The 25991-nt window shown below is 42.3% G+C and overlaps 1 protein-coding gene across 8 annotated transcripts in view; it reads left to right on the top strand.

Moving 5' to 3' along the window:
• LOC101912817 (transducin-like enhancer protein 4) overlaps nt 1-25991 on the top strand; it is a 98243-nt gene that overhangs the window by 57501 nt on the left and 14751 nt on the right. The window lies entirely within an intron of this gene.

Genomic DNA, 25991 nt, shown 5'->3' with positions numbered 1-25991 from the left:
TACCAAAAAGGCTGATTTTGTCTGGGAATGATTCAAAGGACTGTTATTCATACGGCTTTGGAGGGTGGAGGGGGTGGGGGGGGGGTGGGAGGGGGGAGGGTGTTGCTGCTTTGTGCCAATTTACTTTGAAATGATAAGTAGATGTTTGTCTTGCACGGTGTTCAGGTTGTGAGTTGGCTTGCGTGTCAGCATTATGGAGCTTGCTGCCAGCTTTGCAAGGTGAAATAGTTAGCTAATTTTCTTAAATGTTTTCAGTGATGCCCGGAGTAGCAGTTAGTTGCTTGTTCAATCGATCTGTCCTCCCTTAAGTGGCTCCTGGTTAAGAGAGGCTTTTTATGATTGTCTGCTGTGTGACTTGAGATGTTTTTTGTCAGCCGGAATGTGCCAGTTGCCAGCAGCTGGAGTCTGTGTACTTGTATGAAATAATTTATTCATGCAGGATAATGCTCCTTAACATTTAACAGGTAATGAACGTGACATAAATTTCCTTCTTGCTTTTAATCTTTCCCTTTCCTTTTCCAATGTGCAAACAGGCAGCTCTGGTACTCTAAATAGTAAGTAATTTTTGGCCATCTGTCAAAAGGAAATTTCAATACAAATTTAAATTAATGGTGCCTGAAATTTTTTATAGCTCCTCTAAAAGCCTCTAATGTGCAGAAAATTCTGAATCTGCTGGTAGTAATTAGTGTAGCATGTAATGAGGATATGGGCAATGTTATACAGCCCCAGTGTAACGTTTTGGTATGGTAGCAAAATTTTGATTTATACAAGGTTGTGCCTAGGTTTAATTGTGAGAGACACTTTAAAGTGTTTTTTTGCTGATACAGATTATTAAGCAGGGCAGATTTTAGAATAGCTCATAAAGTGTAAATTTATGCTGTAGTGTACGATTCAGATAACTAAGGTACCCTATCAATTTCTACAAAGAAGTTTGGCTGAAGTGTCCCACTTCTTGTCACCATTTCCAGGACTTTGGATTGGCTGGGCAGTTATGAAACTTGCTGTTTGTAGCAGTGCTGGTCCTGACCCTCCTCCTGGTTCAGGCCAGGGAAAAGGCATTTTTTATCACTTTTTTTCTGAACATGACGTTTTCTGCCTGGTAAGTCAAACTGGGCTTGCATCCTTCCCAGCACCTTGCCGGACCGTTCACTGCTGAACCTGAGCAGTCACCTTCCAGATAACATGAGGTTGTCCAGGAGCTATTCCTAAATAATAGATCAACGTTGGCACAGCAAGCTCTGTGAAGAAGGGTGGCTTTGGGAGCTCTTTGATTTTGTGTTGGATTCAGTCCTCCGAATCCCTTGCGAAGTTTGAAGTGTGGGAAAATTAAGACACAGTAAACTGGGTCATAGGAGCAGTCTTTGTGCAGCGGCAAGGCTGCAGAGCAGACAAAGGGAAGGAAAGGGTGCCAAGCACCAGGGCTGTGCTCAAAGTGCAGCCCTGGCTTAAGGGCTCTGAGGGAATATAATGTGTTTAGACAGAAAGACCAACAGCTCTACAGTTAACCGAGCAGCTTTTCACAGAGGACTTGGTGTGTCCCCTTTTCAAAGCAGTAAAACTTTTTTTAGTAAAATAATAATTAAAAAAAGGATTATTCTGCAGTGGATTCTTGCTTGCTAACTGCACCCTGCAAGGATTTTTCCATCTCCTGCAAGAATGCTGGTGCAAGGAGGCATGTCATTCTTCCCATCCCTGGTACCCTCTGTGGGACAAACGTGGCAAAAGTTTCTCTGGTCCCCAACAAAGTCTCTGCTGTAAAACACACCCTGTGAAGAAGCTAAGGAAGCATTTTGTGTTCAAAGACACCACCTGGCAAAAAGTAGTCTAATGCTAGTAGCAGCAGTCTCTCCCCACGGCTTTCACTGCAGCAGCTGCAGTGAAGGAGCCCCCAGGTGCTAGCTGGGTTGCAGGGCTGCTAGAGATAGCCAGGATGTGCCGAGCAGGTTGTTCGGGAGGGAATCTGAGAGTCTTCTTAGTCGCTGCCTCCTGCACAGGATTCAACTCATGTAACTTGTTACCACATCTATCGTTAATCCAGAGCTGTTGTTCTTTATACTCAGGTGGTGCATTGCCTTTTTTTTTTTTTTTTTTTTTTCACCTGAATTGTAAATTATCTGGGGCAGAGACCATGCCTATAGTAAGACTTGCCCATGCAGTGGAGACTTTCTTCATTTTGATGCTGGGGGTTGCTGTTTCAGCACCAGTGAGTGCCAATAATTAAAAGCTGGAGTCTTGTGGCAGAAGTAAACTAGCTTGTTTGAGATTACTCAGGGGTGGGGGTGTAAAAGAGCTTTAAATGAAAGGCTCCGAAACAACACATCAGATGCAGGTTTGGGGTGAATTTCTGTCCCGCATGCTGGTGAACTAGGACAAGCCTGTTAGGGCAAATTCAGCTGGGTTTAGCAATAAGATTACTTTTGCCTTAATCTCTGTGAAGGCTAATAATTACACATGTGCCAGATGCAGGGAAAGTAAATGGGTGTGATTCCCATGTTCGATTCACATGTGTGGTGGCAGGTGCTCCAGTGCTTCTCAATTTAGCTTCTTGAGCTGTTAGCCACTATGAAGTGTTCAGACCTCTGTTCATTTAATACATAAGAGTAAACTGCTTACTCCTGCAGCTGTAATTTGATATTTTTAAAAATAGTTGTACGAGTATAATGCTTCTGGAAAGAACAAGGTAGTTTAAAATCAAAATGCCCAACATATAAGACTTTTGGATATTACAAAATATAATTACATTGCTTGACTTTGTTTTTCTGCTGATAGAGGAACACCCCATAAAGTGTCAGTTGTCAGGTTTCTTTTAAATGTGACTTCCTCTAGTGGCATGAGTGTCCAGCCAAACATCTTTGCATTCAGTATGTATTTAAGAAGCCAAAGAAATGTAGTTATCTCTTACATGCCCAAAGAAATTTACAGAATTTATTTCCTGATATTTTTTTAATTTTATCACTATAATACCATTCAGTGAAAAGCACTTCACAACTTCACAGGCTTGTTAAAATCCAAACCTTTCACACTTGTGTCATTCTGCTTGTGCCTTTCTCCATTTGGAAGCAAGGTGTTGCACGTCTTTTGCTTTTTGTAATGAAGAAGTGGTAGTTTTAAGCTGAGCGTGTTTGAACTAAACTTTGCTTTGCAAGAGCTGTGGTTTTGATCTTCATGGGTGTTTTGGGGGTAGTGTTATCAAAATACAGTAACTTCTGTTGGCTTACGATACAGTAATTTTTTTCAGTATTAATTGATATCTGTGTCTGGGCGTGTAAGCTATGCTGAATGTAACAGGTGCCCTAATTCCAGAAAATGTGTTGTAATTGTTTGTTTGTAAAACAGATGAATAAGTATCTGTGGGGCATAGCTGGTCCTCAGGTGGTGAACGTGAATAGATTAATGATGCGATTGGGTGAGACATGCTTGTTTGTTGCAGTCTCATCCAGTAACTGTCTGCTGAAGCAGAACAAATACTAATTACCAGGGTCCTGTTTGTTGTCTCAGTCTATCTTACGGAGCTAATTTTTTGGCACTGAGTTTTTTTTTTTTCCTTAATAACCTTTTCATGGCTAGACTTGTAGTGCATCATTCAAGCCCTGTGGCTTTTAACAGATTTTTAGAACATGAAACTGAATCTCAGGTATATAGCTCCCTTGTATCTTCTTTTCTATGCTTCCACCCCCCCACCCCCACCCCCTGAGTTTTACATTTCTTTCTTTCATTCATTGTCATGTCATTTGCCTTTTTAATGAGCTCTGGGAATTTTAATTTAGTGTAGACTATTCATATGAAAGTAACAGCATGTACTTGAGAATCAAAGAATTAGCTGCTTCTGCCATTTTTGACGGCTTCACCTCCTTTACCCGATAGCTTTTTTTCCCGCTTCTGTGTATTAACTGTACACTGGCCTCTTACCTTGCACTGTTTTGCCAGTTACCACAGAGGGACTCATACTTGGTGGTGTACACACATTTGGACAAACTGCTGCCGTGCTTCTCACTATTGAACTTTATTCTGCCATTTAGTGATTTAGGGTAACTCAAATGTTCTCTCTCCAGATGCTCTCTTCAGCCAGGAGGCACTTAGATGGCCTGTAATTTCTAACCTGAGCAGTCATGTCTAATTATTTCCATGGCAACAGACTGTGATGTTGATAACACAGGATTATGATGACTTCATGTCATAGAGTAGGAAGAGGAAGTTTGCTGGGGTGAGGAGGTGGTGAAAAGGTCTTCTCCAGCGCAAACACTTTTGACAATGTAATAGCTGGGGGAAAAGAAGTAAGGAGAGGGAATGAATTTGTTTATTACCCCTTTTGAAGTTTTCCTCATTCTAAGTGGGCAATTAAAGTCATACTTTGGATGCTGGCATTCATGGCTTACACCAGTTTACTCATGGTGAACATGTCTAGAATCAATAACACATTTGCAGATTGGGTTAGTTAGATGTTAGTCAAAGTAATGGGAGAAAATAAACAGTACTTGCCACTTTTTGTCAAAGTGAGACACAAACTAGATGGCTGCTTTTGCCGCCTTTTGGCATTGTTTTGTTGAGCCTTTAGTGTTTTGATGTTGAGTTGTCTTTTAAACCCTTACATCCAAAGTAACTTGGAACATCCCTAATTTTTATGCAAATCAATGGATTCCTTGGGCATGCTGATTGTCTACTAAAAGGGAGGGAAGGAGGACAGATTACCTTGTAGAATCAGTGACATGGAGGACATACTTGGAAGTTTCTGTCCTGGCTGAAGTCACCGAAGGCTAGTAGGAAGTTAATATTTGTATTAATATTTGTATTGCTTTTCCTGTCTCTTCCCCTGGCACTGGGAAAGAAGTGTATTCCTAGTCAAAGAGTTGTCAGTCTCTTAGGGTGATTTTAGAAGTTGAAGGAAATAAGTAGTCTGACAGATTCCCAAGTTGTTATGCAAGATCATCGACTGCATCATGAATTACAAAGTTTTAGCTGTGCTTTGAGGGAACAAGCAAGTGAGCTGGCCAGCAGGAATTGGGCACTGAGGGAAATTTGCAGGAAAGTTACACTGTGTCTACCACCTCTCTCCAGTACAGCTCTAATTGAGTCAAATAATTATTAAAATATCTAAAGCTCAATTAGCCTATTCTGCATAGCAATTTGAAAAGTTCTGTGTTTCCTTGAGTGACATTTGGCCTTTTGAAGAACAAAAAATTGGAAATGCTAATGTTTTTCAGCCAACTAAGGGAAGAAAATAAAAATGTCTCCATAGCAACAAAGCTTCTTTCTAGATGGCTTCCTAAGATATGCCTGAACCAGGAGCAGATGTCTGATCTGAGAATCTTGCCTCCTTCATTGTAAACAAGTAACTTCTAGGCAGGTGTTGGAAATAATATGGAAATCCTATTAAGGGGCCCTAAGTTCCTGTCACTCAGGAAGCCCCTGCCACAAAAGGGTTGGTTGTCTGAATAAAGGAGGCAGAGTAAATTCTCGTTAGGCTTTAGCTTTTCCCAGGAAATTATTGTCTCTGTGTGCTCTTTCTCCTGCAAGCCTGAATGCAAGCCATTTCTTCTATTGATCCCCTTTGCCACCCTCGCTTTCTCCTTCCTCTCTCCTGCTGGATTAGAGCTTGATGTCGGTGGTGGCTACTGCTGCTTGGGGCGTTGTGGCATTTGTGATTTTAACCCCCGTACCTCCATGTCCAGCCCTGCCTCAGCTGTTGAGCGGACAGCCAGAGGAAATGCCTGACACCAGCCTGGAGCAAGAAGAGGAGGGGAGGCAGATGATACGGGAGGCAAAGCAATTTGAGTCCTGGGTGGCTTCTTGCTCCAGCTCGTTTCTGTGAATTTATAGATGATGCTGTAGCCCTTGGCACTGCAAGACCGAGTGTCATCTGGACACAGGATTTTCCTTTTCCTTTTTCACAGGGACTGCAGCTTTGGAGGGGCTTTGATAAAGGTTTTGGTGTGGCTGGCTTGCTGGTGTGACGTACTGGGATTCAAAATGAGTGTGTGTTTTTTCTCCTAACTTGTCTAGGAAGTTGGTGTGCCTTTTTTTTTCTCTTCTTTTTTTTTTTTTTTTAATTCTAAGTTACAGAGAAAACATGTTGTGCCCACCATCAGTAGTCTGTCATTCTAACAGGACACTTGTGCTGCCTTTGCACTTGCTGATGTCAGTTTTGTCCCCAGACCCTGCTGTGCTGAGACCTGCACTATCGCAGCCAGGGGACCAGCTTGCCTGTGGGTGAAAACTTCAACGGCGGGCAGGCAGGAGCAAGCACTGAGGACATGTTTTCCAGGGTTTCTAGGCTGGAAGCAGCGACTGTGTCCATGTCTGTCCTTGTGCGCCCCCCCCCCCCCCCCCCCCCCCCCCTTTCTGCTTTCCTTGGTGCACCAGACGTGCATAGTGATGCTCTTAATAACACTCAGAGGGTTAAACGTGGATAAACACAAAACAAGGCTTTTGAAAAGCCTGACGATTATCATGCAGCATTTCTCGGACTACAGCCCCCGAGACGCACTTCATAAAGCCAATAAAGCGCACGCTGGTGGTCTCCCGTTGCCCTGGCAACGGACCACAGGGCACCCTGTGTGTGAAATGCATGAACATCTGCGAATTAATCTTTTTTTAGCTTGTTCTTCCCTTGGCAGCAGCGGGGGCTGAGCTGGAGGGTCTCCCAGGGATGCCCCGAGCGCCTGGCAGAGGGGGCGAGGATGGGTCCCTCCCGGCAGCAGAGGGAGCTGGCCTGGCGGCGCACCCGCTGGGATGCCGTTAGCTTGCTCCTGGCTGCACAGGGGAACAAATAAAAATAATTTTCTCCCAAGCTGAGGCGTTACTGGGCTTGTCGCTCTGCCGTGAAAAACATAATCCGAGGGGAACGCTGAAATGAGCGCTGCTGTCCGCGCGGCAGTTTACCGGACTTCACCGCTCCTGTGCTCTGCTCCCAGCGGACCGCAGCGGGGAGCGGTCGAGGGGTGGCTGGTCTCCCGCGAACCGCAGCGTGGAGACGTGCCGCGACGTCCGCGGCGTTACAGCCCGCCCGGCGAGGGGCGAGGGGCGCGGGCCCGGGGGCGGCGGTGGCCCGGGGCTCCCTCGCTCGGCGGCCGCGGGGCGCCGGGCTGCGGGCGCCGGGGCTGCCCCGCCGTTCCCCGCCGAGTCTCCGGGAGGACTGTAGGGGGAACACTGTGTATGTCGGATCGTCAGCGGCTGCCGGATGCGATCGGTGTTTTAATGAAGTATTGGAGGTGAAACCGCCGCGTTAATCCGCTGACGGCGCTGAGGGGCGGCGCACACCGTCCGTGCGGTGCCGCCGCGCTGCCCGGTGAGGTGCCGCCGGGCGGGGGCCGCGTGTTCGCCGGGAGCGGGGCGGTGCAGCGGCCCCGCCGCGCTGCTGCCGGCCGGGAGCCGCTGGGGGGTTCCCCGATGTGTGCGATGAGTAACTGGGGCGGAGGGGCGGGAGAAGGGAGAAGCGAGAAGCTTCAGCGCGGTTTGCTCCTTTTTTCGTTCACCCTCGTAGCTCCTCCGTGCAGTGAAGCTGGCGCGTTTCAAGCCGCTCTATCTTTTTGAAAGAGTGTGTACGGTATTTTCTTTGCGGGATTAAGTTTGCCAGGTCTAAGTAAATAATGACACTGACTTTGCTGGCAGTGCCGTCTTGTCGGACTGGCGTGTGCTGTGGAGGGGCAGCGCAGGTGTGCGGAAGAAGGGCCGAAGAGAGGCGTCCCCAGGTCGCAGCAACCCCCAGGAGCAGCGTTTTCCACAGGGGCATGTGGCACCAGCTTGGCACAGAGCACACACAACACAAAACTTGGCAGCTACAGCAATGTATTTCTGAGTCCTTTGCTCGTTTTATTTTAGTAACAAAGTGGCCAGACTATATAGAAATGACTGCTTGCGTTTGAATTGAAAAGCCAGTGCTGACCTAAATAACATTAGGTGCTTTGCCTTGTGACGTTACAACACCAGGCATTAGGAAATAATTGTGTTTGTCTTGCAGTACTTATAGCTGTGTGTTTGTATTTCTTGTCTCCCCCTGATATGTTTGCTGAAATTGTACCTGTTGATGGCTGTAATTCTGTCCCACCTCTTGATTTCTTTAAAAATACCAAAATGCTGGGGGTTTTAGCTCTTGAGGAAACGAATGTTTGCCTTTTTCTCCCCTGCTTCAAGAAAAGAGTTTCTTTCAATGACCTGCAGATATTATTTGGTAATGAGCTTTGCTGGCCCATACTGCAAAATATGAGAGGAATTCAGTATCTGGATAATTTTAAAATAATCCCTTTGAAATCAATTACAGTAAACCTTGTGGGGTGAGAGAAACCCTTTTTCTGCCATTTCCTTGAAGTATGGTGTTTTTCCAAGTGCCCTGTCAGGATGCGTAATCGCCATTAGAATAGCAAAGGCACCCTGCATAAAGGCAGCCTGTCCATGGTCAGTTTGGTGCCTTTGTAAAAAGCACTTTGTGCTCACCTAGGTGAGCCTACCACCATCTAGGTAGCCTAAAAGCTTTATATCACACTGCAGGTATTTGAAAGCAATTAAGTATTTAGCAGACTTTCTGTGGGACTCTTGCATGCTTCATGAAGGTTTTCTGACAACTGTGTTGCCTCCAGCCATTTTTTGCACCCTTCTTTCTTCTCCAGGGCCTGAGGAAGAAGAGACATACTTGTGTGGTTTTACCTCTCTCCCCTGTTCTTTTTAGAGTACCTAGCATCAGACTGTGCAAGTTTTCCCCAGTTAGTCAGTGCAAGTTGCAACCCTTTTGATAGGACATGTTTTCTGTGCTACAGTACCTCTCTGTAGCCCACAGACCATTTTGCAAATACTGCTAATGACTGTAAGAGTCCCGCTAATACTGATAAGCAAACTTAGCGTTGCAAATAGTAATAATTCAGTTTACAATAGTAAATTTAACTGAAGTTTTCCACCAAGCAGAGTAGAGCCAATATGGGTGGTAACAGCTGCCGGTGATCGCAAAGCGGTGGAGCTGCGGCTACTTAGTAGACAAGTGTTTCATAACTGTTTTGGACAGAAAGAGGAAGGAACCTTTATTTGATGGAAGAAGGCTCTTTGTGTTGACAACACGCAACTCCAGAGATTGCTAGAGTGCAATCACTGTAAAACTGCTTGTTTTACAAACAAAATATGTTACAGATTCTAATTATAAAAACAAAAACATGTGTTTTAATTTGACATACAGACAGAATTTCTCTTACTATTTTGCTAAGTCTTAAAACTGCCAGGGATTCTCTCTGGAAAAGTCGTTATTCAGCATGCACAACTGCTACTGTAGATGTCAAAAATAAAATATTTTTAAGTGTGTTTGGTACTGTGTCTGGCTCAAGATATGCATCTGTCCGATACTGCACTGTATATGTAAACTGGTCTTCAGGAAAAACATTTGTTCGTATCCAGGGTTGGTCTTGCCAATAGTGAAATTAAATCAAAACAAGCACCACTTGTTATCTAATTTGCCCGTTTTCTTAAAGTTTATTTAAAGTTTAAAAAGAATATGTAAATGTAATGATACGGTTGTGACAAAAGCCAACAAAACTGAGGAAGCAGACATCTGGAGGTGGCTGTTTCCCACACTAAAGAGGCAATTGAAGTAAAAGATGTAATGCTTTAGCACTTGGGTCTATGCAGTATGACTAGTTTGCCCTGCTCTTTAAAAGTGTAAACATTAACCCTCATGAAACCTCTGGAGAAAAGCAGGCGAACATTCGCCTTGTGGCTGCAGTGAAAGAAAGCTTAGGTGGGTCATCAAGAAGAGATCAAATGTGGGAATAAATGAATGTTTCCTCTCTGCATCCACCTGACTAACTACTGTGCTTATTTTTATCTACATTTTACATATTCTCTGGAGAGAACTCTTTTACAACTCGCATGAAAAAAAAGAGAGAAAAATCCTAGGCAGTACTGTTGATTATGCGGTATAAAGATCAGGCAGCTGTTAGGCTGATGCATGCCTAGCACACGTTATGGTGAAAGCAGTTTGCTCTTTATATGGCGGTGACACCAGAAGCAAGGTGTAGGAGAGCATTAATCTTCTGAACATTAGTACTTTCCAAGATCACAGGTTACCATTGTCCTGTTATGTCAGAATTTGCCTAATGTTTCCTTTTTTCCTGTCTGACATCTGGTGGTTTCTCAGAAATATTTGGAGAGCCATCATTAGTAGTTTATGGGGGAGGGGGGGAAGCCTTGAATAATTCACACAACAAATGATTAGGCAAGTACTTGTCTATCTAACTGAATTATTCTGCATGTTTGCTGAAGCAGTTAAGCAGGAGAACAGCATTTCCTTCTCCGGAGGGTTTACAGTGGTAGTATTGACCCACCTAGTTATTGGGTTTCAGCCTTTTGTTGACACTGTTGTAAATGAAAGCAGCCTGGACAGGCACTGAGCAGCTGGGCTGGATAATTGTGAAGGATTCATGCTTGTTGCTGTTACCCCCAGTGTTTGTAGTGGGTTGTTTGCTTTGACTTTTGTTGAACTGTTGACAAAAGCATTAGATACAAATGGGAACAAATAAAGTGGTGAGATGCCAGGAGGGCTTGGCAGTAATGATGGTTTTCATTCCGACTTAAATGGGGAATGTTGAGTTTATCTGGATGGGGAATGGAAGGTGTGTTCAGCATTTGTGTGTTTCCCTCTCCCCTTTCCCTTCCTTTTCTTTACTGTTAAATATGTTTTGGCAAACAAGTGAATAAAAACAGCAGAGGCGATTTCACCATTGCCTTAACTCTTTGGCACCATGTTTTGAAGCTCTTTCTGACTGTGAATGTCTTGCTGGGCAAATCCAGTTCCTGGCATGAAAGGATTAAGTATAAGAAGGCAAGGGGGGTGGGGGAAGGGGAGAAAGAAAAGAGTGGTGGTGGTGGTGGTAGGAGTAGAGTTGCGAAAAGAGAGGATTAAATAGAACAGTATATACTAAGTAGTATAGCCAGCAAAATTGAAGTCATTTACTGGAACGCTTTTAATTTGGTTTAAACAAAATACTCTTTTGTATATTTAAATGGGGAGTAGCTCAGCTGTTGTGAAGCCAGAAAATTAATGGTATTTTTAGTGAAATAGCAAAAGCATGTCAACAACATAGCTGTGGATGATAATGTTGGCATTTTATTCATGAGGAATTATCAATGCAGGTTACTGGACAACATAGTGTGACTGGAATGATTGAACACAGGGGGGAAGCAGCTGTCCTTCTGTAAGATGATTTCATTTTGCACTTAGTCTTTGAGGAAGAGAAGAAGGAGAGAGAGAGAAAGCATTTTAAAATACACGTGTAAGATGCCTATCCTTGTGGTTTCTGGCTCACAAAGACTAACCTTTGTACCTCTGCCTTACTCATGGTTTTGTCGTTGCTTCTTTTTTGCCTGTCGTCATTTTCAAGTCTGTCTTGCGAGGTGGCAGAGAATAGAGGCAGAAGAATAGAGTCGCATTAGGGTATCTTTGCTGAAAAGGCAGTTTTGGCCCTGAAGGAGCTGCGAGGTTGTTCTAGCCTTCTCTAGCTCTGAGTGTTGTGCCTGAGCATCGTTTCCTTGGGACCCTTAATGCAATTAATGTGTTGTGAAATATGGTTACCTTGACCGGTCATGGAGGAAGTTAGTGGATGATCTGGAAGGTCTTACCACCTGGCAGGACAGATGCTTCAAATTTGTTGTTCCAGCTGTAGTTTTTTGTTGCAATCAACCTCAGAGTGTTGTGCAGGTCAACTGGAAAGTGGCAAATAGAGTTCACAGGGGTGAAGACACCACTGCAATGAAAGAAGACACCATTTTGTGTTGCTGGTTGAAGGCATACAAAGGTATTCCTTGTACTGTAGTCTGTGTGTCTGGTGGTTTCTGAGGTGCCCATAGGGTTTTGGAGCACCAAAGTTGTTATACGCAGGTATTTTTTCTTGTCTGCCTTCATGCAGCTTCAAGTTGTGCTAAAATCAAACACCATGAGTAGCGAGGTAATCGTGGTGTTTATGGACCCACTTTGAGCAATCATCTGTGAGTGTTTTCTTTATTCCTCTTTGTTATGGTTGCCATATTGTTCCTAGTCTCCTCACAATAAGAAAAGAAGGGAAGCTCAAAAAGAGATAAGAAAGAAATTGCCTTTTCCTGCTGCCATTACTAAGGTTTCTTGTAACATGCAGCATGTTTATTGTGCCAAATCACAGCCCTGTGGACGTCAGCAAGAAGCATTTTGCCCAGATGTTAAATACTGTGGGATCAGGGCCTGAATTTGTTATTAATCCTACAGATATTAAAAGAAAGTGAAGAAATACCAAGCTATTTCCAGCAAACGTACTGGGAGTAGCGTTACTGTAAATATCAGTTTGTGCATGATGAATCCCCAATTCTTTTTGTCTCCTCCTTTGGGGAATACACTGAACAATTCTGCAGGGGGCTAAAGAAATTCTCATAGCAAATTTCAACCTTGAATGAAGGAAAAGTGAGAAATCACTGAAAAGTAGGGACTTAAAGCACAGTCAAAACAAATATATTCCTTAATCATGTCTGCACAGCATTTGGGAAATCCAGTTTTGGATCATCTAAATTGTGTGAGAATTCAGAAAAAATAACTCATGAATGTTCTACAGCATTGCCCGTATGCTTCTTAATCAAGCTTGGGTGGTGTTCTGATTTCATGTGAAATGCACTTTCCCCTGTACTTGTTCACACAGAGTTAGCTCTTTAGGCTAATCTGCTTTGCTTGCAGAGCTGAAAGAAGGGCCCCAAGCTGTACTTTACCAGGAGAAGGCACAAGTTATCAGGAATCCGAGACCTGGAAGATGGAAAGTGATTCTGGAAAGAATTTGCATTGGAGTAACAATGGTTTTGAATGGTTACAGTAGCAAGGAGAGAGAGAAGTGGCATACTACGCAGGCTGAGTTTGGATTGGATTTGCCCAAATTGAAAAATGATTATGTATCACGGGGTAAGATTTTTTTGCATAATCTGGTATCAGATAGTACGAAAATGGAGTGCTAAACTAGCCAGATAGGAATGAGATTGAAGATGGGAAAGAACATTCGTAATATAGCACAGGAAACAGTAAAATAATGAGACAGAAGTAGAAGTATGACAGAGACATGATGCCCTAAATCAGTGGTGCACAACCTTCAGAACAGAAGGTCTTTACTGGCAACTTGCCATGAGCCAGTGGGCCGCACCTATTTTGCATATAATTTACATTCAATTTTAATCAGATAAGCACACACCCTGTTTGTTTTTCTTATTTATGGAGTGCTGTAAGTGCAAACACTGCATAGCACAAAGCAATAAAAGACTACTTGGTGGGTTATAGTAAAAGAAGTGATGATGGGAAGCCTGGCTCTGCATTTTTGAAATCAGAGAGGTTTATATGACATCTGGCTGTCTTTGAGAAGGCCTTGCAAATTCTGAAGTGCAGGTTTGAGTTTATTAGGCAGTAGGCAGCTGCAGGTTTGGCTTTGTTCACATTTCATATACATAAGGTTAATTTGAGAAAAATCATTTTCAAAGACAAGCTTGCAGATAGCACATTTCCTGGTTAATTCTGTTGCCCATGGGTAATTTAAAAAACACCCCCACCAGTATTTTCTTCCTGAAATGCTGTGCAGGGTATTAAGTTAGTTATGTCTCAGATGTAGTGGCTTTAGGCTCTCATGAGTTTAGCTGAATACAGTTTTACATATGATGCAGAAGTGTTTCCTTTTTTACATTTCCAATGTCAAGCTAGTACTTGTAGACATACTAGTTTCTGGAGTTTAATATAGGCACTCTGATGTAGTAGTTTGATTGCTTTAGTTGTGTTTTTGCTGATACAAGGAAGACTGATTCCCCCTGCCCCCCCCCCCCCCCCCCCCCCCTTTTTTTTTAATTTATCATTTCGGTCTAGCGTATTTAATGGATCCATCCCTCTGATACTGGAGTATCTCCAAATCTTCAATACATTAATCCTCACAACAACCCTGTAAGGGAAAGAAATGCTCTCTAGGCTTCTGAAATTATCCCTATTTTATAGATAATGAACCGAGGCATGAAGAGGCTTAATTGACTTCACACAATCAGATGAAAGAGCAGACTACTGAACCTAGATTTCCCAAATAGAAACAGTTTTCCATCCTTCCTGGTTTTAGGGTTTTTTTGCTCAGAGATCAGCATTACCTTGTGATCCATTTTCCCCTAGTTCTTCCTTTTAAAACAGTGGATTTGAGTCCAATCCGTGGCAAGCATATGCACACTGCTTTCTGGTGGCAGCTTGTGTGGGCTAGTTTCCTTTTGGGCTAATTCCAGTTTCAGTTGACTACCTAATCTCTGTATGTTTTTTCAGAAGAGAAGCTTTGCTTGAATTTTCATCCTTCCTTGGGGTTCGATTACATTGCACTTGTGTGTGGTATGACTCCTTCAGTACTGTGCAAGGTTGTAGATGTAGCAGGATTGCTGGAAGCCCACCGCACTGTTAGGAGGGTCACAGCAAGGGTAGTTACATGTGCAACATCCTCACTGGGCTAACCAGCTGTCATGCAGCGTATATACACTGTGCCACGAAGCACACCACTGAAACCCTGGGGCTGATGCTAGCCCCTCTTCGTAGCACACCACCCACCAGCAGCATGACTTCGACAGCCCAGCACCATGCCTGAGCTGTTCCCCATTGCGTTACCTCTGGCCTGCGGCCATGGTAGCAGGTTTCTGCCTATTTCCATATGTGGAGCAAGGTTGTTCAGCTGTGGATCAGGGTTGTCAGCACAGTGCTCTGCTGCCAGCCAGCAGGGTGCCCAGCGTGGGCTGCTGCACAGCTGGAGGACTCTCCCAGGCTTCCTCCAGGGCTGCTATCTGGAGGGAGCAGCCCCAGAGGTGGGTGTGGGAATGTGATTTTTGTCAGTAGTGAAAACATCCTGCAGGGAGAGCGTGTAGGCAGGGAAGAAGGATTTCGATCTGCGGGCTGCAACTCTGGATACAATTGTGCCTGCTGTGAAAGAGCTTGTTACACTTTCTCACTGTAAGGGCTCCATCTGGTGCTCTAGGTGTTTTTAAATGGAAATTTACATTTACTGTCAGAACTAAAGTCTATGCCCAATGGGCAGTCTGATGGTCTTACTAGTCAAACAAATGCCAAAAGCCTTTTCTTCACTTCCCACCCTGTTATGTGGTGGGACAGGACTGAAATGGAGAGGGGCAGGCTGGACAGGTTCAGAATTTGTCCTCATCACACTAGGAAGCAGTAATGAAGACCCTTTTTAAAATTCAAGATTTTCTTTGTCTTAGGACAGGATTTAGCTCATTACTGACAGTAAGCAAGGTGGCGTGGTGTTACAAGGAAACAGAGTTTGCTGTTGCTCAAGCAGCCCAGATGTTGGTTAGTAAACCGTGGTGTAACTTACAGCTCAGCCTCTTAAATTCTAGCTAGAGACTTGCTAGTGGTGCTTTGTGTACTTGATGTAAAGCCCTCACATACTCATCAGGATACCTATATAGTGTACCCTACATAGATGTCTGATCTGAAGATGGTGTGTGCAGAGATCATCATAGTAGTCAAGCCTTGCATTAGGGAACACTTTGCTACCTATTCTCACTTCTGCCTTGAAAAGTCATGGTCTTGGCAGCTCAGGAGAAGAAATGCACTGACAAACTGCTGCAATTTGCGATTTAATAACCCTTCCCTACTGAGAAACCCATTTTACAAGTTATCCTGTTCATCCTTCCCAGCTCATTTTTTGCCTTCTCACCATCTAGCTGCTTCAGTCTCATCTGGATCAGTCTTTACAACTAAAATAATTCCTGACTGTGCATAAAATCAAGCTGCTTGGTTAGGTGCCCATTAAAATACGGGCGTTGGTTTTTAGCATACTCCAAAGCAAGTCCAAAAAAGTTCGTCTTCGCTGTTGCGCTACCTGAGTGAATGGTGGCTGGAGGAAATTTTCCATATTGAGGAAGCCTGGGCAGACTTTCCCTCAACCCTCTAATTCCTGGTTTTATACTGCTGCTTGGGCCTTTGATCTCCACGCTTTTAATTGGCTCACAGGGAGGTTATTTACGGTCAACAAGAAAAGTAACTTGAACTTGTCATTTTAATAAACTTGTTACTTGGCAGCTTCTCTAGAGGCATCCCAAATGGAAACAAACTCATTTTGTTTTATAAATAAATTTAAAAAATGGTTTCCTAGACAACCTTGATGAAATGTCAACTTCTCAGCTCTAAACCTACACCATAGGTATTGTTATCTCCGTCCCTGCTGGGTAATTTGTACACTGCAATAGTTTGTTTGAAAACATGTTTGTTGTTCTCTAAAATGTACTTAATGCTAGATTAGAGAACGTAAGACCTTTTATTTTTTTTTCTCCTATTTCCACCAGCTCATTTCTAAACCATTTAAAATAAAGAGCTTGAGCATGTATGGTATTTAAAAAACCTTTCACATGATGTTTTTAAAACAGATCAATTTCAGCATTAAAGTGTTAGGAATTCAGCCAAGAAAAATTCAACTCAGGATTGCATAGCTATAACGATAATGTATTATACCCTTCTTCCTTGAAAATGATTATAACAGTGGAGTTGAACATAGTGAATTACATAATTTAGGAGCGTTTGCCAGAATGCTGTTTTAGGGGGATTACTGTAGTCTTTCCTTAACAAAAGCAAAGGGAAAGATGGATTGTGTTATGAAATACTTAAATGAGAGAGAACAGTCTTCACAAATTATCTAAGATAACTTATTTGAACAGAACAGAAGGTCATGTGTGTGCACGCCAGTTATCACACTTAACTACTTTGCAGAGTGTGGGGGAGTACAAGAGGGAGATTTTTGCTTTTCCTGTCCTCTGGCCTGAATTAAAAATGTATTGGTTGCTCATTGCTGACATCAAAACATTTCCAACTAGCCTGAAGTTAGTATTTGATCGTGCTTTTATGTTTAAAAAATTAACAGCATGGCCTGTCTAATATAAATAATGAAAGGCCCAAAAACGTAAAAGCTACTGCTGCTTCTCTTGGCAAAGCTTGAGGATGTTCAGGAGTTGTAATGCATCTAAAAATCTGGCAGAAAGGACTGTGTCTTTTATTTTTCAGTCTTCAGAATAGGTGTTGTACATACAACATGCTATTATATACTGATGTAACTGCTTTAAGGCTGACTGCAGGATCTGTGTTCCCACCACTTCTCCATCCGTTCCACTTACCAGGGTCCTTGATTTGAAGAAGCAGACTGGCGACAATTATTTTTGCAGCAGGCTGAGGTCCAGATTCAGGGTAGTGTGCAGTAGGCATCTAAAGTTCAGCACATATGTACATTCCTCTGATTTCTTTATCTGCCTTGTGACTTCCCTGAGATCAAAGTGTGTGCCTCAAATCTGGCATCTGCTCAAGTGCTTTTCTGAATAGGAAATGGGATAATTTCCTGAACAAGGGTCTTGGGAACACAAGTGAGTGAGTGTAGATGAAGTGAGGCAGATGTAATGGGCTTGGATGCTATTTGGGCAGAGAGGCGAACAGTAGTGCTCAAAGGTTTCTTTCTGAAAGGTATTTTTATAGGTAGTTGAGAGAATGTTTTGCTTCAGAATCAGCATGAACTGGAATTTGCAAATATTTAATAGCACCTGGCCATGTTTTACCCACCTGCCCAATTAAGAGACGGGTTGGATAATGAATTCTGTTTTCACTGGGAGCTTAGCTGTGGCTCTGGCTTCCTTAATCAGGTATAGTACTAGAAAAGCATAAAATATATCAAGTCTTCAGAAGCCCCACAAAGTCTGGCAGGGGAAGAGGTGAGTGAATTGCCAGTCTCTTAGTTAATACCTGAGAAAAACATGTGAACATGTTTCTGCTGATTGAAGCAATCAGGATGTGGAGTGAATGTTTCTGTTGAATTTTAGGGTGCTTTTTGTAATCACGGTAGCCTCTTGAAGACCACCTCTTTCCCATCGCTTTTCTACTGATCAAGTCAGGAACAAATTAGATTAAAAATGAGGGTAGGGAACAAGTCAGAAAGTGTGGAAAGAGATCATCAGCTCCATCTGTGAAGTATTCAGTTAAAACAATAATTTGCTTTGTTTGCATATCGTCTCCTAGGTCATCTTTGCAGCAAAACAACTATAAAATCCTTTAGAGACAAACAGACAGAAGCAAAGAAAATGAAAGTGGTTTTCCCTGAAGGGTTAGTACACATGGATAGACTGGAAGGGAACAGAAATGTGAAAACTCAAAACTGATGACTTTGCCATGAATATAGCCAATGGTAGATGTAACCAAAACTAAAAATGTGGGGCTCTGGGACACACTGAAAGCAGCTAAATGGGGAGTCTTGTGGGACTGCCTTCAGACGTGATCTCTGTGGTTTTAAAGCAAGAAAAAAAGGCTAATTAGTGGTAGGTTATATCCTTCTGGTCCAAATGAAGAATTAGATGGGAACATAAATCCCAGGAGAAAGTTGTTAGGACCTGTCACATGTAAACTGAAGCCATTTAGCTATCCCTGGAGAAGGTAATGCTCTAAAGCCTGATCATTACTACTTTAACATGGAAAATCTGGGGGGTGTAGGCGTGTGTTTTTTACCTCCTAACCTCTGTTGCCGGTACTGATGAGATTTTTATAACCCCTGTGGCTTGAGCCGCTGCAGGAAAGTGTTGTGTTCAGCTTGGCTCAGTGCCGTACAGTCCACTTTAATCGCTGTGCAAAGTGAAAGGATAACAGTTTTACTGTGGTGCTCAGTCTGAAAAGAGGACTCTAAGCAAAACCCAGTTAATTCTTCAAAGGGTTTTTGTGATTCTTGCAGATACTTTTTAACAAAGTGTAAAGCACGCTGACACAGGCCTTTAATGGCTGTCATAAACCATTCTGTCTTTAGTGTCTTCTTACTATTCTAAAAATGAACTGAATTAACTTGTATGTTCTGTTTAAATTCAGTCACTATGAAAAATGTAATTAGTGTTAATATTCTGGAGATATGTTGGATGTTGGGAATTTTCTGTGTGCATCCGTCATAGGCTTTTGAACACTCACGGAACGCTGGTGCTTTTCCTTGTGTCGTGGCACGCTGTTGAATCAAAGCCTGTAATGCAGGCTGGTGGTTATCCTGCTCTCTCTTTTTCATGGTGGGGAGCCCACAATTAAATTGCTGCATTGAATGCTCTGGCTTGTTAAGCTTTTTTTCTTATCCTGTGATTGCATGCTCTCCCTGGCTCTTTCTCGCTGGTTAACTCCCAGTATTCTCTCCTCTGTTTCTGTTTCTCTTTTGGTAGAGCTGCTCAAACTGTTTCAGGTCTCTGCTGAAGGAAATAGCATGAAAGATCAGTAATTGGAACCCCAAATAAATATTTGAAGAGAGAGCTGTAGTGCTGTATTTCCTTGGCACTGCTCTGTTCATCAGATTTCCGAAGACGATTATATTTACCCTCAGTTCTTCTGAATCTCCATAACTTCCTGGCCTTTGACCCCTCTGTTTCAGTGTGTCAGATTTTGGTTAAGGTAACATTTAGAAGTTTGTATGCCGTGATGACCAACATGCAGCTTTGTCTCAGATTTTGGCATTTATTTTTTGAATTGCCAGCAGCAGGCTTGCCCTGTTTGGTACTGTTTCCAGCTTGAGCCCTTGTTATCCTGAAGCCCTTATCTTTTCTGGGATCATTAGGGACAGAATTCCTTTGCAGCCTGCATATGCCCTGGGGCTCACCCTCAGTATTGCCTATACCAGTTGCAATTTGTGCCTTAACACCTTGCAAATCTTTTCACTCCCTCTAAATTACGTGCTCCACTGTGTACTGAAGAATGTGGCCTTAGTTTGGGGTCTGTTCAAAGGGGAGGAGGCTGAAGGGAAGGGTGCTGAATGGAGAATGGATCTGGTGATTTGCTCTGTGGATTAAAGGGGAGGATGTTTGACAATGCCTGGGTTGTGTTACCATCAATTAAATTCAATATTTACGAGTTGGCAGATGTGGAGAGCAGACTTGATGGTAAATGTAATCTGTGAACTTTGAAGCTTCTGTAAACGTATCAGAAGTGTTTAACTCCTTTTCCTGCCCATCTGTTTCTTTTTCTTTTGTTCCCTGCTGAAACCAGGTCCTTTGTTCAAACTGTCTTGCTTACCAAAGGGTGCTTGTTATTCTTGCCACACTCCTTGATTTCACTACCTTCATGTGCCTGTGCTAAGATATACTTTAACCTAAACCTGCCTTTCCTTTTTGCCTCACAGCTGTGTTCCTCTACTGCTTCATTGCTTGTACTTAAGCTGCATTGGTTCTTCTCTCCATCATTTAACCCTCACAGTGTCAGCAGTGATTAGGCCTTATGTGTGTTATGTTCTTCTGCCAGTGATTACTGGAGAAACTGTATTTTAAAAGATTTATTGAAAAAAATCCATCTGTGAAAGGCTAGCCAGCAGCCCTCACCATTGCTTTAAACACCTTTTCTTGCCACCACCATGCACCTGTACACCAGGAGGGGCCTGAGAAACAACAGCACATGCTGATAGGATTATACGTCAAAATTGCTAGGTATCTCCAGCTTCTGCTGTGTGGCTCACTTAGCTTTTCCAGCAAATTGGTAAGTGTATGTTGAAATACGTGACTGGAATTAATGTATGCAACCATAGTGGTTTATTGTTCATTTTATCATCTGTTTCATAACATATAGACATTGATGCTTTTAATTAGCTTAGATTAAATATCACAATGGTATCACCAGAGCAAGCAGATCACCAGTGTAAACAGTTACACAGATATCTTTGTGTGTGTGTAATTTCTTTAAATATATCTGTATACAAACGTACATATCTATACTTCTGTGCATATAAACTTTTGAGAACACTTGTGTTTTGAAGACTTAACTGCTGAGCCTACACATTCTCTTTATTCTGGACTTATTTATGGCTGTCTCATACTGCTTTTGCAAAAGCACTGCACATCTAGACTTTGATGTTTTTTATAACATGCTTATCAACTAATTAACTTCATTAATTTTGCAATTTGTGAAGTTAATTAGTAAAAATGCTATATAAAACTTGAAAGTTATTTTAATCTTAAGTTTGTATTAAAAATTATTATCATGCTTTTGATTACTAAACTCAATCCAGTTAGCTCAGACAGGTTTACGTGATATTAAAACCAGCTTTGTTCTGCATCTTTCCTAGCTAGTTAGTAGCATTTTTCACTAACAATTACTGTGACTTTGTCTGGTATCTGAAAATGCAGCTACAGGGAAAAGGCAAGGAATAAGAAAAAAAAAATATGGTGTGGCGAAGTAGAAGTTGGGTTTCAGTTTGGGTTGCTAGAGAAACAAGTTGGAAAAAGGGGAGGTGAAAATATTAAAAAAGTTTGCCTTGACATGGTAATACAGGTGAGAACAGTACTTGGCTACCAGCCTCCTCTCCTTTGGTGAACCATTTTGGAGGAGATGCGCTACAGGCTGTACTACCTGTCAGCCTGATCACAACCCACTGCATATACCTAAAGGGTATGATAAGGAAAACCTGCTTGCCTAAGTAAGGGCAGCAAAGAGGGGATGTTGGGAAATTGCAGCAAAGAGCACAAAATCTGTGAGGCTGGAGTGGATACTAGGTTCTAGTAATAGCAATAATAGTAATGTAGTAATAGTAATAATAATAGCAAAAAGGTGTAGTAGCAGCATAGGTGTGGGTACCTCAGGAGCACAACCACTATGCAGACACTCCATATGGTGTCTACAGAGCAGTCCACAGCGTTTACACCTTCTCCCTCAATGTACATGTGCCTACAGGTGAATGTAAATTAATACATTTTTGTGGTCAGATGGGTGTTGCCTTAGAGCTATGCAGAGGGTTTGCTCTTGGTTACATGTAGTTTTTCTCCCTGTGTGCATAGTCTCTGTGGGCTGCACTGGACTGCCCCTTCTTCTCGTCCCGGTGTTTCTTACACTGTGTCCTGTCACCCCTCTGGTGGGACCTCTCCCACTTCATACTGCTCATTACTCACCAGAATTTGTTTTTAAGCGTACAGTTTTGTCTTAGAGAGCTCAGTGCTGCAGGCCTAAGCCTGGAGCAGTGCCTAAGTCCAAGCTCTGGCAGTGGTACATCCATCTACAACACTGGCACCAGCCAACCAAGCAGCATTACTGCCTGGTCGTTTCCCTGCAATGCATATTGTATCCATTTTTATAGTTTCTTTTATACTTTCAACAGACTTTATAACAGCAATAATGTCATTCAGACAATTACACTGTAATTGACCTTAGCGTTGAGCATCCTTGGCTTTTACTGCAGTTTGCTTAATACTTCAGGATGGTCAATTATCTCTTAATTCCCACTTTGTTGGGAATTATTGTTTTAATTATTACACTCCAAATACATAATTTTGGAGTAGTAGTAAGGGTACGCTGGGGAATGGTCATATTCGTGAGTGCTTTAAAGAGTTACCAGCTATATCATGTGGGAGGGCTTTTCATGCTGTCATCTGTAGTCATTACTTTTAACACTGATTTCATTTAATTACCACTTAGCCTGCTCAGGCCAGGTCTTCATCTGCAGAAGCCAGCGTATGAGGAGTTGGGGCCGGCAGGATTTGAGAGCAGTTGGATGGCTGTGCAATCTGACCATATTGATTTTTCTGCCCTGTTACTGTGGGAGTCATCTATGTTAATGCAAGTAACTTCCAGTGGAAGTCGGGGTTAAAACGGTGACAGTTTTTTTTCTTTTCCTAGCAATCTGAAGTATTAATTATCCCAAACAGGCAGTAAGCACACTGGAGTTTGCCCTGTTACTGGTGAGAATTTTGGTAATTTTAAGGCTGCATAAAAGACTTGTATGGGCCTCTATGTTCATTTAATTTGTGCCTGTGTGGCACTAGTACTCCACCAGGAGCAGCACCCTGCCGGTGTTGGAGAGAAAACAGAGCGGTACTTGTGGTGGGAGATCTTTTCAGTCAGCACTGTGCTTGGCACTGCCCCAGATATATACTGAACTGTGTAACATGCCATGCTTTACAGCCTGGTGCAAAAGATACTGCGGGTCCTGCACTAGAAACACACTGTCCCATGTCTTAAGCAAACCACACGAGCAAGGCAGCATTCTCAGCCCTTCTATAAATGTGTATTTCAGTTGGGTTTTGTCAGCATTTTGTCATTTATTTAACGTGAATAAAAATGTTCTACCCAAGCATTATATTAAAAAGTGGTACGTTTTGCTAAAACAGAAACCTACTTTCACCAAAGAGTATTTTTTCCTATGTGTGATCTAATCATTATGTATGAGCAAACTCAGTGTTGGTTAGTAGGAAAATGCTACTCTCTAGTAGATTAATGCATTTTATTGAAGAAAACAGCAGCATGGAAAGGCTTTATTTCTCTATAAATTTTAATAGTTACTAAAATCAGGACTTTGGCCCATTAAGTTACAGCCTGCCAAGTCATAATGCTGAATCACTTAATTTCTCTAAGTAGCTATCCTGTTCCAGCTTCTTAAAGGCAGCTGTTAGGAAAGCACCGATGTTTTAATCAAGGAACAGGGTGGAGTCTGACAGCTAAACAGTCTGCTTTGATGGAGGTTTTCTTGCACTGTCTGCAAATGTAAGGACCTCTCTTGGAGTATGTAGACTTGCACGCTCAAGGACCATGGTGTGGGTGGGTACGGGATTATATTCCAGAATCTGATGTCAGTGGAAACCATGAGGACATTGTTACATCCCGGTATTTCTCACTGGAGATAGATCCTTACAAATGTTTATAGGTTGAAAAGCTATTGCCAACAATAGTGGGAACTCAGTATGGCTAATAATGTTGTCCCTTGCACACTGGAAATAGTACATTAGGTCCATAGGAAGATCTAGACCATAGCTCATTGGCTATGGCCAAGCAAGATCTTTTCATATTGGTATCGGGTCTGATCCATCTTCGAAGCAATAAAACCATTAAGCAGTGTGCACCCAGTGCCCAATGTGGTGCTCATCCTTTATGTGCTAGTGATAATTAGCTATTTTATCATTCTAGTAGGGAGCTTTAATTTATTACTTTATTAAGCAGTGAAATCAAAGATTAAAATGGTATCTGTAGCACATAGCTAACTAGATAGTGAAAAATGAAACTATATTGTTTCAAATTTGTGAAAATAAACATTTCTATTTAAATAAGTGCAGTAGTTTAGTTCTTTAGACACCACTAATTTGTAGTTTACTGGTGATTATTTTTCTTCATTTTAAAGTACATTGCTGTCTGTAGGGTGAAGTTGAGAAATAATGAATTAAATTCACATTACAAGCTACTGCCTCTCAAACTGTAAAGGAATATGAATGAAATAGGAGCATACTATTAAAATCTTTCACAAAAGACTATGCTATATTGTTGCAGTAAACAAATACATCTTCCCAGCCATCAGTTCATCTAATATTACATTTCTCCTTGGCCTTTATTTTAAGGGCTTCTGTGCCTACTGCCGCTACTGTCTCCAAATGTCTTAACACGTGCTGTCTCTTCAGAACAAAAAATAACATTGTTAGTTTGTGTCATTTACTATAATAGTTGATTAACGATGTACTTAAAATATAAATCAGTAAATGTATTTTAAGATGTATTTGCTCAGGATGAGAAATCCTTGTCTACCTATTTTATACTGTCAGGGAAAGAGCGAGAGAGAGAGGGAGCGAGAGAGAGAGTGGAAGGCGGGCAGGCTGGCAAATGGGAAAGGCACAGGCTGTGTTCGGCACTAGCTTTGTTCTAAAATGTTTATTTGCACTCAGTGTACTTAGAGAGTAATTAACAGTTACTAATCAAAAAGATGGAAGATTTTTGCAGATTCTACCACTCATTAATCTGAGCTGCTGTTGACAAGAATTGGGAATTTTAGAGAAGCAGAGAGGAAGACCTGAGTGTCCCAGCCGGCAGAAATGTTCTTTCACATAACTTGAGCAACAACCATAGCTTAACTTCTGTGGTTAAGTGTTCTTAATCCTTACCAGAATTTTGTGGTATAATAAGGAAAAGAAAAAATTCAGTAATAGGAGTGGAACAGAATTTGCACAATGTAAATGCTGATTTCTTGGTTTGTGTGTGTTCCTGGTAGTAGCTGTAAAATAATCCCAGGGAGGTGTGCACTGAAAACCCCAAAACCTGGGGTGTGCACTGAAAACCCCAGTTCTGCTGTGTTGTGTGGTTTTATGTGGAACAACAGCTGTCCATAGTGCATGGAGCAAGAACTGCAAAACCAGTGTTGCAGGATGAATGGGAGGATCCAAAATCTGGCAGTAAGACCTTCTTTGGTTGTTGTTCCTCCCACCACCTTATAGACGGACAGAGAAATGGAGACAGTTTGCAGGGTTGCAACTGAGAATTACTTTCATCTCCATTCCTGTCAGCTCCAATTCTGCAAAATGCCTGAACACATCCTTAATTATGTACGTTCAACTATTGACTTCAGTGTGAGATAAAGTTTAGTGCATACTTAAATGCTTTTCTGAACTAGGGCCAAAAGCTGCTGCTGCTAAAATCAATCCCAGAGGGAACTTTGCACCTTCCGTTACTTCCTTTTTTGTATACCAAGATACAGGCTCCACCAAGGCTTTGGAAATATGGTAGGAGTTTATAGATGTCACCTGCCTTGTTTAAAGGAGTAGGGCAGAATTGTTGGATGACAGTGCATAAAGTACATACTATTTTCTTTCCTGCCCGGTACATGCGCTTTTTAATTATCTTACTATGGGCTGTCGAATGGCAAGAGACTCACTGAGCCACTGTGTTATGTTTCCATCTACTGTAGGTAGTAGCCTGTTACTGTAAAAGGTGCCAAAATAAAATGAGTTCAGGTGGTTTTCCTGTTCTTTCCTGCTTCAAGACAGTTTAGAAGCTTACTTCTCTCTTTGCTAGAAATCTTCATTCAAATGTTTGCTGTAGTGTGACTGACCTTGAGCCACTCTGTTCTTCTTGATTTATACGGCAAATGCACACACATATGCACCCACCATCCCTCTTCTGGGAGTATTGGTTTAACCCTGTATATTTGTAGAGGAAACAAGCCGAAACCAGGCAAATGTACGGTTTTCATAAAATGGTCCAAAGTAGCTCTACATTCATCTTGTTGACATTGAAGATAGCAGCT

This window comes from Falco peregrinus, chromosome Z, assembly GCF_023634155.1.
Source record: "Falco peregrinus isolate bFalPer1 chromosome Z, bFalPer1.pri, whole genome shotgun sequence".
NCBI lineage: Eukaryota > Metazoa > Chordata > Aves > Falconiformes > Falconidae > Falco > Falco peregrinus.
Note: the sequence above shows the minus strand (reverse complement) of the source record. Positions and strands in the feature narration are given on the sequence as shown.